The sequence below is a fragment of the Anas acuta genome, chromosome 5 (genome assembly GCF_963932015.1).
Source record: "Anas acuta chromosome 5, bAnaAcu1.1, whole genome shotgun sequence".
Taxonomy (NCBI): domain Eukaryota; kingdom Metazoa; phylum Chordata; class Aves; order Anseriformes; family Anatidae; genus Anas; species Anas acuta.
This window is the reverse complement of record NC_088983.1, coordinates 13,982,628-13,993,462: the sequence shown is the minus strand read 5'-3', so window position 1 is coordinate 13,993,462 and position 10,835 is coordinate 13,982,628. Positions and strand designations below refer to the sequence as shown.

At 36.8% G+C, this 10,835-nt stretch overlaps 1 non-coding gene across 1 annotated transcript; it reads left to right on the top strand.

Moving 5' to 3' along the window:
* The first annotated feature begins 5,581 nt into the window (after positions 1-5,581).
* On the top strand, positions 5,582-5,684 carry LOC137858198 (U6 spliceosomal RNA). The gene has a single exon (XR_011097568.1). It is a non-coding gene; the product is annotated as a U6 spliceosomal RNA (small nuclear RNA).
* The last annotated feature ends 5,151 nt before the right edge of the window (positions 5,685-10,835 follow it).

Genomic DNA, 10,835 nt, shown 5'->3' with positions numbered 1-10,835 from the left:
TCTTTCACAGAAAGCATTTCAAAGAGAAAAAGAGAGCCACTGTGTCTGGTGAACACATAAAATATAAAACGTAAATTGAATTGCATTAAGGTTTTGCACAGAATAAACTCAGATTAAAATAGCCCTAGAGATCTCTTGCTTATTTGGCAGTTTAATCTGGCCTAGGATCCAGAACTGATTGCTGAACTATCTCCTAGAAACGTGATCTTCAAACTTCATCTTATTCACGGAGACCTTGGCAGCACAAACAGGCAGTACATCACTCCAGCTCTATCTCTGCTGCATTGGCCTCTGCTTCTGAATTACAGCATCTATCACATTCTGGCTTTTGCTTGCCAAGCTTTTAAAGGTGTGCTCTTGCTCACTGTACCTTATGAACAGCTTTCCCTTCCATCATTGGCCCTGCTTTTGAAGTTTACTGATATCGACTTATAAAATATTCTCTCTCTGCATGCCTACCCCCTCTGACTACTGCGTAACTGAGACATACATGCATATCGCAAGTGTCAAGTCCCAGTTTGAAAGTGCTTTCTCTTGCTCAGGCAGACTGTGGAAATTTCTGCCCATAAATATCTGAACCTCATATGCTTTTAAAACCAGACACAACATACATCCTTTGCTTAAGATCTATTTATAATTAATAACATGGCATAGACTGGCAGATTCTTCACTGAAAAGACTATAGACATAAACTCTATGTATATACGTATACATATATATTTGGAGATATGCTCTATTTCTCTTTTCAGATTTAATACCATCATATATCATATTTGTTTTTAAACCATGCTTTGCTCTCTATTTTTATTTTATAATATAAAGCTGAATTTTGCATGTTGACAAGAACTGGCCTCAGAGTTACATCTTCGCTTTTTAACAGCTTGATCATGAAAACAGCCTGTAACTTTCCACTGCCCTGGTCCTGGTTATGTTGCATGTTATCCCCAGATGCTGAAAAATACTGAAATCAAATAATCTGTGGACAACTGACAAATTGACAAATTGTCCTTTTTTTTTTTTTTTTTTTCCTAGAACACAATATTTTTTTAGCAATAAAGCATACTTTTGAAGTCAAAAATACTTTGAAATGAAGGGTTAAATTAAGTCCCTAAAGCACGGAAGGTGAGTTATGCCAGCTGTTATATGCCCAATGAAACCACCTTTATACCCCCACACATTAGCTTGAGAGAAGTAGGGGAAAGTTTACTTTGTCACTGGAGAAATATTTTGCATTTTTTATAGAGAGAAACGCCACTGAATTGCACTGGATTTTAAAGCTGGAAGTTGTCACATAAGTTCTGCTTTCTCATGCAGCCCCTTATTATAAGCTTTGGGGAGTAGGGAAAACTTTTGGCATCACTATTGCTATTATAAGCATCATTACTGCTACTTTTCTATTTTGACAGGACATTATGATATATTACCTCACTTTATTGCAGTTTATGTTATTATATAAATGCTACAAATGACAAAGTTTGTAGACCACAGGTATTCCTAGAAAGTGCCAAGCAAACTGTAAATCACATCAAGATAATCTGGGGACTCAAAAAGAATTGTATTGAATATCTTTGTGTGGCTCAAACATGTAATGGTACTTTTAGATCATTCACATGCTGTCTACAGCATCAAGCAATGGAGAGGAAGTAACATCTAAGGCAATGAATAAAGGAGACCTCACACCTTATTTTCTCCTCTATTACCTACTTATTTATTGTTTATTTATACCTTAGTAATAGCAAGAGGTTCCAGGCAGAGATCAACCCTGCATTTTACTTAAAATAATAATAATCCTTTCTCACTTAATTCAAATATAGGGTGAAAGACAACAGGTAGATATAATGTGAAAGGAGGAGAAGGAAGGTGACAGTGATTATTATTGCAGTAAACAGCAGTCACCAATTACCTAGTCATTGTTTAGCTTTCTTTGTAAAATACAGTACATCTGGAAAGCTGGTAAATGTTATCTTTAGATCTGTCTTTAGTTTCTGTAAACTGGCAGCATCCTTTACAGCTACTTGGAAAATGTTTTCCTCCCCAGTGGAGAAATATAGAACACTTTCTATTTTGCTTGTACACACACATAAAAAAAGATTTATACATTTCAATATATCAGGACCTGAAGTAGCCAAACTCATCTGTCCTGATGTCCCATATATTTGAAGTAATATATTTTCTCTTAATTATCATTGCATTAATCCCAATAACCTATTTTAACTAATGCAGAGAATAATCCTGCTTCAATCCAGAAAAGTTAGTGAGTGAAGTGTCTATACCTTTGTTTGTTTGATGTAATGGCTAACCGCTCTGACTACTCAGTACTTGCCACGTTCATAGCTTATGTGGCTTCACTCGGTAGTTATTGGTTGCTGTTATTATCTACTGTGATAGATTAAAACATTCATTAGCAGCTTGAATAATCTTCCAGGAAGAAAACTCATGTATCACAAGAAGTTCCTCACCAACATGCAAAAGAACTTCTTCACGGTGACGGTGACAGAGGACTGGAACAGGCTGCCCAGGGAGATTGTGGACTCTCCTTCTCTGGAGATATTCAAGGCCCGTCAGGACACCTACCTGGGCAGCCTGCTCCAGGGAACCTGCTTTGGCAGGGTGTTGGACCTGATGCCCTCTGGAGGTCCCTTCCAACCCCTACAGTTCTGTCATTCTGTGAAATTCAGAGTGCTTCTGTCAACTTTTGGATAAAGAGTATCTCAGTGCAAAACACATTTTTTCAGCTTCATTATTATTATTATATGAAACTCCTAATTTTTGGATGTCTTTTCCCACTGACATGGGGAAAAACATGGGGAAAACGGAATGCAGTGCTTCAGAATCCTTTTCCCTCCAGTGTATTACACAGACATCCCTTATCCCATGCCCACTCCCTAGTTTGTTGTTTGACTACTAAGGAGTGACTTCATTTTATTTATTTATTCATTTTACCATGGCATCACAAGCACAATTTAATTTGCTTCCCAATTCTGACTTTTAAATCTCTTCATAATAAACTAAACTAAGGATACTCAATTTTTCAGTGTTATATGTCCCTTGTTCCAGATTACAGCAGACTTCTCTATTTTAAAATATATTTTGTTCAAATGAACACGCTCTGTCCTCTCCTAATCATTACAGCAAACACTGCCACTTTTCTCAGCGTTTGTTGCTTTTATTTCCAGCTTATTGATAAGAACATGAATAGCATTGAGTTATAGACGTTGTCTTGAATTCATATTAGAAATCATTAGATAGTTTCATGTTAACAGCTACCCTGTTAGATCTATCCATATGCTTTTCTTAATATGTTCAATATATACACAATTTGCAGTGCATTATGCTGTTTTAAGGAGCATCTTCTGGCACTATGGTGTTTATCAGATGTGCTATGACAATCACGTTGTTACCTTTGTCAGACCGGTTTCTAATTTCACAACAATATCTGGGTCATATTGGACAAGAGTTGTAGGTACTTTCCATTGGGTTTAGTTATTCAAACATTAAGAAAGCATACAAACAGCAAGAATAGAAGTGAGGTCTCCATAATGATACACATACAGAATGTCCCTTTGACAGTGTGAACTTAAAATGAACACAAGCTAGCTTGTTTTTGTAGGGAAGTCTTTATATATTTGAAGCTCAAATGCACAAAAAGAAACAAAAGGATAATGATTATGTGGCTAAACACTCCACAGTTGGCTGGGGGAGATGTCAGGAACTTCCTAGTGAGAGGGGAAGAACTGAAGCTGAAATTCTCAGAGGCTGATTTTCTTGGATTTTCTAAAAATATAGATGCTCTGTACTATATTTAAACATTTCAGATTAGTTGCCATAGTTCTCAGACTTTGGCATTTGTTTATCTAAAGAAGGTAGTTGCTGGGAAAGTAGAAATGCTTAAGAAAACTGTTTCTGCTGGTTTTGTATGCTTTACTAAGGTCCTGCCATGAACAGATTCCAGCAGGGAAGTAACACTAGAGTATCAAGACTTAGGACCTGATTCAAGTTACAGTCCAGTCTAGTACAAAATTAATCAGTTGTACTTCACACTTCTACAGTCTTCTCTTGTCTGTAAAGATCACAATCCCATACTCTTTTCATTCATTTTTGCGTGTGAGGGGAGGAATCATGGAACTTTTCCAAGACCCCCTTCTGCATGCAGCTCCAGCAAATATCTCATGCATTCCTTGTTTTCTTCAGAACCAGGAGAAAAAATCTTTCTATTGAAATGCTAATAGAGGAATAAACTGTATAATAAGACTGCATCCCCTTTGGGCCTACATGTAATTTACACATAAAATGAAGTTGCACATGGCCTTGTTTCATAGCATATTTGTTTAATTATCTGTCTTAAAAAGCCCTTTTCAATTAATTTTCAATATTTAAAAAAGGAATAAAATTTCTGATTTATCCATGTACCTGATAATTAAGTATAGTTTGGGGAATAATTACATTATCTAATAGTATAATTTGTCCAGCTCTAATAACTGGCATTTTTCAACAGTTTTACTTGCTTTCTTGTTCTCCAACTACTCTAATTCAAAATAAGTTTATATTCTGCATATTCCAGTCATTCCTCAGTCATAACAAACACAGATCAGTTGACCAAAATGGATCTGGCTTCCCTGAAAATAAATACTACTCTAGGACTTTGATATTCACATCAATATGGACAGAACCACGCTATCCTGAAACTCTCCAAGAGGTCTTTTTGTACAGTTCTGGTGTATACCAGGATAAGTAAAAAAAAAAAAAAAAAAGAAAGATGAGAGAAGACTGTAGAAGTGTGAAGTACAACTGATTAATTTTGTACTAGACTGGACTGTAACTTGTAACTATTAAGTTTTGTATCAGTTCTCATTGTCTTTGAGAAACATACTCACTGTCTGGCATAGTGTTGAATTCTGAAGAACTTTGTCCAAGAAAGCTGGAATATCCTTATGTAATTTTAGCTGGAAAAGGAATGGAAGAGAAATTCTAGAGAGCTAATTGTATGACAGGATTTGAGGAAAAAAAAAAAAAAAATCCAATTATTTATCCTAGTAAGGTAAGAACCAAGAAAGATAGAGCTATTTTCTGAATATGCATGGAGCTAAGGATTAGTATCAAACAGGAAAAAAAAATAAGCCAATGAAGTCCAAATAGCAACCTCTGAGTCAAAATCAGCCTGCCATTTTTTCCATTGAGGACACAATGAACAGTTGTTTGAGTAACAGATCTTCATGTATGTACAGTCATTTCCCTCCTTTCTCCATGTGAATGGTCTACAAGTGACCATTTTGACTTTTTGGTGCAGTGCAGGAGCTGAGGAGGTATCCACCCCACAAGTACCACACCATGCAGTGTCCCAAGCTGCTGCCACCATTGCATCACTGTAGAGGGCAAAGCCCTGCTTCGGAGGTCCAGTTTACTCATTTCTCAAAGCTCAAACAACCTGATTTGAGAAACACAATAAACAGGATGAGTAAAACAAACAGCTTGGTGTTTCAGGGTAAACAAATATAATGACCTCATTAAGATGGCTGAACATTGCTAGTATCATAGCTAATATCAGCTGTTATTAGCAGAGAGTAGGCCAAAGCAAGAAACACTGGTTCAGCAGCACATACACTAGAATTGGCACAATACAGAGAAGATTAGCATGGCTCCTGAGCATGAATAAAACACAAGTTTGTGAAGCATTCCATATTTTTGATTCTATGTTGTGGCATTAAGGGACACTGTTTAGCGGTGGGACTCAGTAGGTCAGGCTGGTGGTTGAACTTGATGATCTTGAAGACCGTTTCCAACCTAGATCATTCTATAATTATAACAAAAAAGAACCCAGGAGGTTTTCAGCTAATTCACAGCATGGAACAGCTTGTAGTGACATGGACGCCACACCTCTGTGGGCTCCTCCACCATGCAGAAATACTAGAGTTGTTCTATAATCATAAGCATAATTGCTTGTGTACTGCTTACAGAATGTGCTAGAGTCACATACATTTTGTCATTTAACAGATTTGGTACACAGCACACTGAAAGTCCCATGTAACTTTGCCTAGGGAAAGAATTTCCCACCTGTATGAGCAGCAACATGTTGCTTCTACAGCTGAGATAAAGGCAGTAAGATGGAAAGCAATCACCCCATGCATTTTGCCACTCTCAGCACCAAGTGAGGGTTGATTTGTGCAATCAGTACGTTAAAGGAAAAAATAATGAAAAAGCATTAATCCAAATTTTCCTCAGTAAGTTTTTCCAATACTGTTATTATTGCCAGTTCTAGTCTCTGTTGTTGACTCATGCTAGGAACATAAGCAGGATAACTAGTTTTCAGGTCAAGCACTCATCAGTTGCCTGACAAGGTAAAGAACACATTTTCTTCAAACTGTCAAGCATCTTAAAGCAAAGTTTAATTTCTCAGATAACGCTTCCACCCCTCCAAGAATACAATGCATTTCTCACACTTCAGTCTTGATAGAGGAAATACTAACAAGTGTAAAAATAATAATAATAATAAAAGAGAAACAACAACCTTACCAGCTTCTTTTAAACCTTCCTCTACACTTTCTCCTGCTTCCCCTTATGATTCTGGTTTATATCACCTCACCCTGTAGTTAATCAGCCTGGTGCTGACAATTAGGCTTGTTAACTCTCTCCTTGCAAAAGGCTTGCTCTCCAATTAGGCTGCCTGGAATACTGCAGGCAGACAGAAGAGAACAGAAGAGAAGGTGGTTGTTCCTGGTGCTGTAGTCCCAACAGCATCTGCAGGAAGACCTGGCAGCAAAGGGTAGAGCTTTTAACCCTTGAGCTGCTAAGGCATTTTAACACACTGTACTGTAAAGAAGCTCAGTTTGTGATTAAAACAGGATTTTGTTTGTTTGCTTGTTTAATAAAATATTAAAGATCCAGCCAGGCACGTTGTAGGAGTCACAAAAGTACCTGTTCCAAGTTTAGTACTTAACTCACATTATTTACATAGGGTGTTAAATGCCAAAACAGCTTATTACAGGTAAACCATAATACAGTCTTGTCATATGTCATACATACAATTCCATCACAAGCTATTTACTGTCTTTCTTCACATATTTACTGACCAAGATCTTAATTCTGATCGCTACTGTTTTCCATTCAGTCAACAACTGATTTACCCTCTTGCACTGTGATGTCTCTGTGCTGAATGTTCCCAGTAAACTTGAGATATGAATTCTGGATTGCTTTTGTGTAGTACTGTAGTACCATAAAATATATGATGTTGATGTAGGCCTGGGGCAGAAACAGTTGTGAAAGTATCAGTAGAAGTCATGAGAGATAGTGGAGCATTATGTTTTTAGGGCTGTGAATGGAGACTATGTTTCTGGGAAGTTTTTCATTGCCCATGGATAGTAGCTTACAGATGGGGCAAAGAATATGGACAGTCTGGGGCCATGGCACTGAAACTGCTCTAACAGGCATGATTTTTGAATACCATAACATACTACACTGGGTTAATTTTCATGCAATAATGCATGTATTTTGGCATATTACTAATAATATACTCAGTGGAAAGATATTCATTGTTGCTGACAGCATAAGAGTGGCTCTGTAGACAGAGTAGGTCATGAAGAGTGACTGGAGTTTTTATTTTAGCACTATATAGTATATAGTTTTTCAGTGAAATGGCTAGGTTTCAAATGTTACCTGCCAAACACGGAATTGTTTAACTTCATTCTTGTGTTAGTAGCTGTACTGGAGTTAACAAGACTACTCCTCCTGTTGAAGGTCAGGCCTCTGACTAAGTATTTATAGCCTTATTAAAAACAAAAGAAATTCTGAAAAACAAATACCTATAAAAATCTGTATTATTGAAACTAGCCAAAGTTCAGCAATGTTTATTTTATTCCCTACTATACTTCCCACGTGCTATGCATCTGGGAGTCATTTATTATGGAAGTGTTTACGGAAGCTATTGATAACAGTAATGTACAAACATCAGTTGTTTTTCATGCTGCTGAAGACTTTATGGTTCACTTTTATAAAGACTTAACAGAAGCGCAGTGCTGAGGAGGCCAAAGTAGACACTCCTTAGCTTGGTTTGATGAGTTGAAGCTTCAGTGATTCTTCTGTGGAATATTAACTACAGTAACAATACCATTTTAAATGAATTAAAATTTAAAAACAGCTACTCAATTGTCTCCCAGGGGACTAGTTTATAGTGATGTTTCATTTAAAATGATGTTAAAATCTTGACTTTTGTTAAAAGTAAAATATTAAGGACTGTTTTTGCTCTTACAGCTATGCAGTGTTAAAAGTCCATCTAAATGAAATTGGTTTCATTCAGTCCCATAACAATTAAATTTCCTCCAAGAGCGACTCTACCTATTATAACAGAGCCTCTGTAATCCAGATTTATCCTTTAGGAATTGAAACCCTGTTGACAGGTTTCAGTGGACATTGTTTGCATACAACTTTTGACTTTGATAACACATAGTTAATACAGAATGGAGAAGAATAGGCATATACCCCCTGGCATCAAACAAGAATGCATGACCCTTCTCTTTTTCAGACAGCCATTCCTAGCCAACTCCATCACAGATTGGCAGATCAATGCAAAGAGGACAGCACAGAAAGAATGTAGTGTATACAAGGACAACAGAGAAGGTGGCAAAATGCAGAGAATACCAAGGGTATTGTGGAAGTTTAAAGCAAGACAAAGAACCTGAAGGTAGGGAGATGTGGAAAGAGCATTTTATAGAGCTGGTCAAAGATGTCACACTCAAATATCTATTTCTTGAGACAGTGGTGTTTTTGACAGAACAACAATTTTCATGGGAAGATTTGTCATTTTGGTAAACATTTTAAATTGCTGACATATTTCAACACATCAAACCATAAAGACTTGGGTGGCTGAAAATTATTATTATTTTTTTCCATGCATGACAGCTTTTAGGAAAAAATATAATTCTTCAACGGGTCTTTTTATTGGAATAAAAGTTTATTCTCCCCCAAATAATTTATTTAGTATTCAGATAAAAACAGAAATGGGAAGGAACAAAAGATGGACAAAAAGGACAGAACTGAAAAATATGAAAAAGAGAAGTGAGATGGAATATGTCTGGTTGAAATTTCATGCAAGGGAAATTGATAATGAAAAGAGAAAGCCTAAGGGGAGATATATTGTGAACAAAAAATAAGAAGGCAAGAAAAGAAGATCAATAAATAAATAAATACAAGATGGTGGAAAAATATATGGGCAAAAAGTCATATTTCTTCTGCTCCCTGCTAATGGCACTAGAAGCTTGCAGTTTGCCAAGAAACTCAGAATTTCAGCTAAGTTTGTTCACTGTTTTGCTTGAATTTATGCTTTTCTTAATGGAGTCATCTTTGAAATCAGTAGGAAGCGTTAACAGATGTATATAAAATGGCAAGGGGCATGCAGGTGGTGCTCTATGGGTAACTGAAGTACAGTTACGGTGTAGTGTATGCCCCTTCTCCTGGGGGATGCGTATTTTATCACAGCCTTCAAAGTTTTAGTCTGTACTGTAAAAGAAGGCATTGGAAGTCAGTTACAGGATTTGCAAGCCTGGGGGAATCCCAAAGGTGAGGATTTTTTTTGTTTTGTTTTACTCAAAAGTTGTAACTGCGCACCCAAACTTCCCCTACTTCACCGTGCTTTGCCCCACTGTTCCTACGGTGCTGTCACTCTTCTGTGCCTTTCCCTTTTGTTTTCCTGAGAACCCTACTGCTATTTCATGTAAAACTCGTGTCCCTTTCAGCTCTCCTTTCTCTGTTTCTGCTCTCCTTTGCTAGCCCCATTCTGATCCCACCTTTGTGTTTTTCTGCAGTACTCAGAAACTCCTCAAAGCCACAATTCATAAGAGAGCCCAGAGAAGAAAGGCTACCCTGGGCTATGCATTTTCAGGCTTGAGCCCACTTTTTGTATCTGATCAGGATTTATTTTATCATGTCAATGTGTTACAACAACACAATCCTTCCTATTGTCTGCTGAATAAACTAACTCAGACTAGTTTAAAAATGCAAGCCTAAACTCCATGTTTATAGGGAATCCTATAACTTGCTTGCATTTTTATTTATTTTATTTTTATTTTTTAAAGAGGAAATCATGTTGTTAACAGCCACAACGAAAAAACGAATTTGAAAGATGAGGCTAAGCAATTCTCCTAGCTGGAAGCTTATGTTGTACACAGCAGCAAAACACAGACTACAACACAAGGGAGGAGCCACAGTAACTGGATTTTGCTGTGATCTCTAGATTTTCGATTGAAAGGATCATGTCTAAGGTTCTATGCTGGTTCTTTTCTCATAAGCTCTCAATACTTAGAAATCTTTTCTTCCACTCTTAATTTGCCTGGAGCAAGGCTTTTATCTAGACTTTTAGCCAAGAGGCACCTGCTGAAATATTCATTGGCAGAAATTGTGCCATGGGTGTTTTTCCCCATTTGTCCAGTTCTGTGTCATTAAAATAGGGCTGAGTGCAATGAAAATAGGATTTGACACAGAAGAATGGCATTCGCTCAAAAACTTTATATAATAGGCAATTAACCCTTTTGAGTGCAAGAATTTAAATACTAAAGACTGCTGAACAGAACTCTTTGTCAATGGCCCTTTTGCACCACTTCAAAATAGAATTGAATATTACAACTTCAATTTGTGGGAGAATCAAATGATAATCTGCAAGCTTTTTTTTTTTTTTTTTCTTTTTTTTTGAGGATGATTTAAAGATTTTGCTGTTTGATTTTTTTTACTGATCTCTAACTGAAGGTGATGGTCATTTGAGAAAATGCAAAGTTAAGAAAATGCCATGAAACCAGAGCATTTAAAATTTTATAATGTACACCTAAAGTCTGTCTATCCTTCTCTCCTTC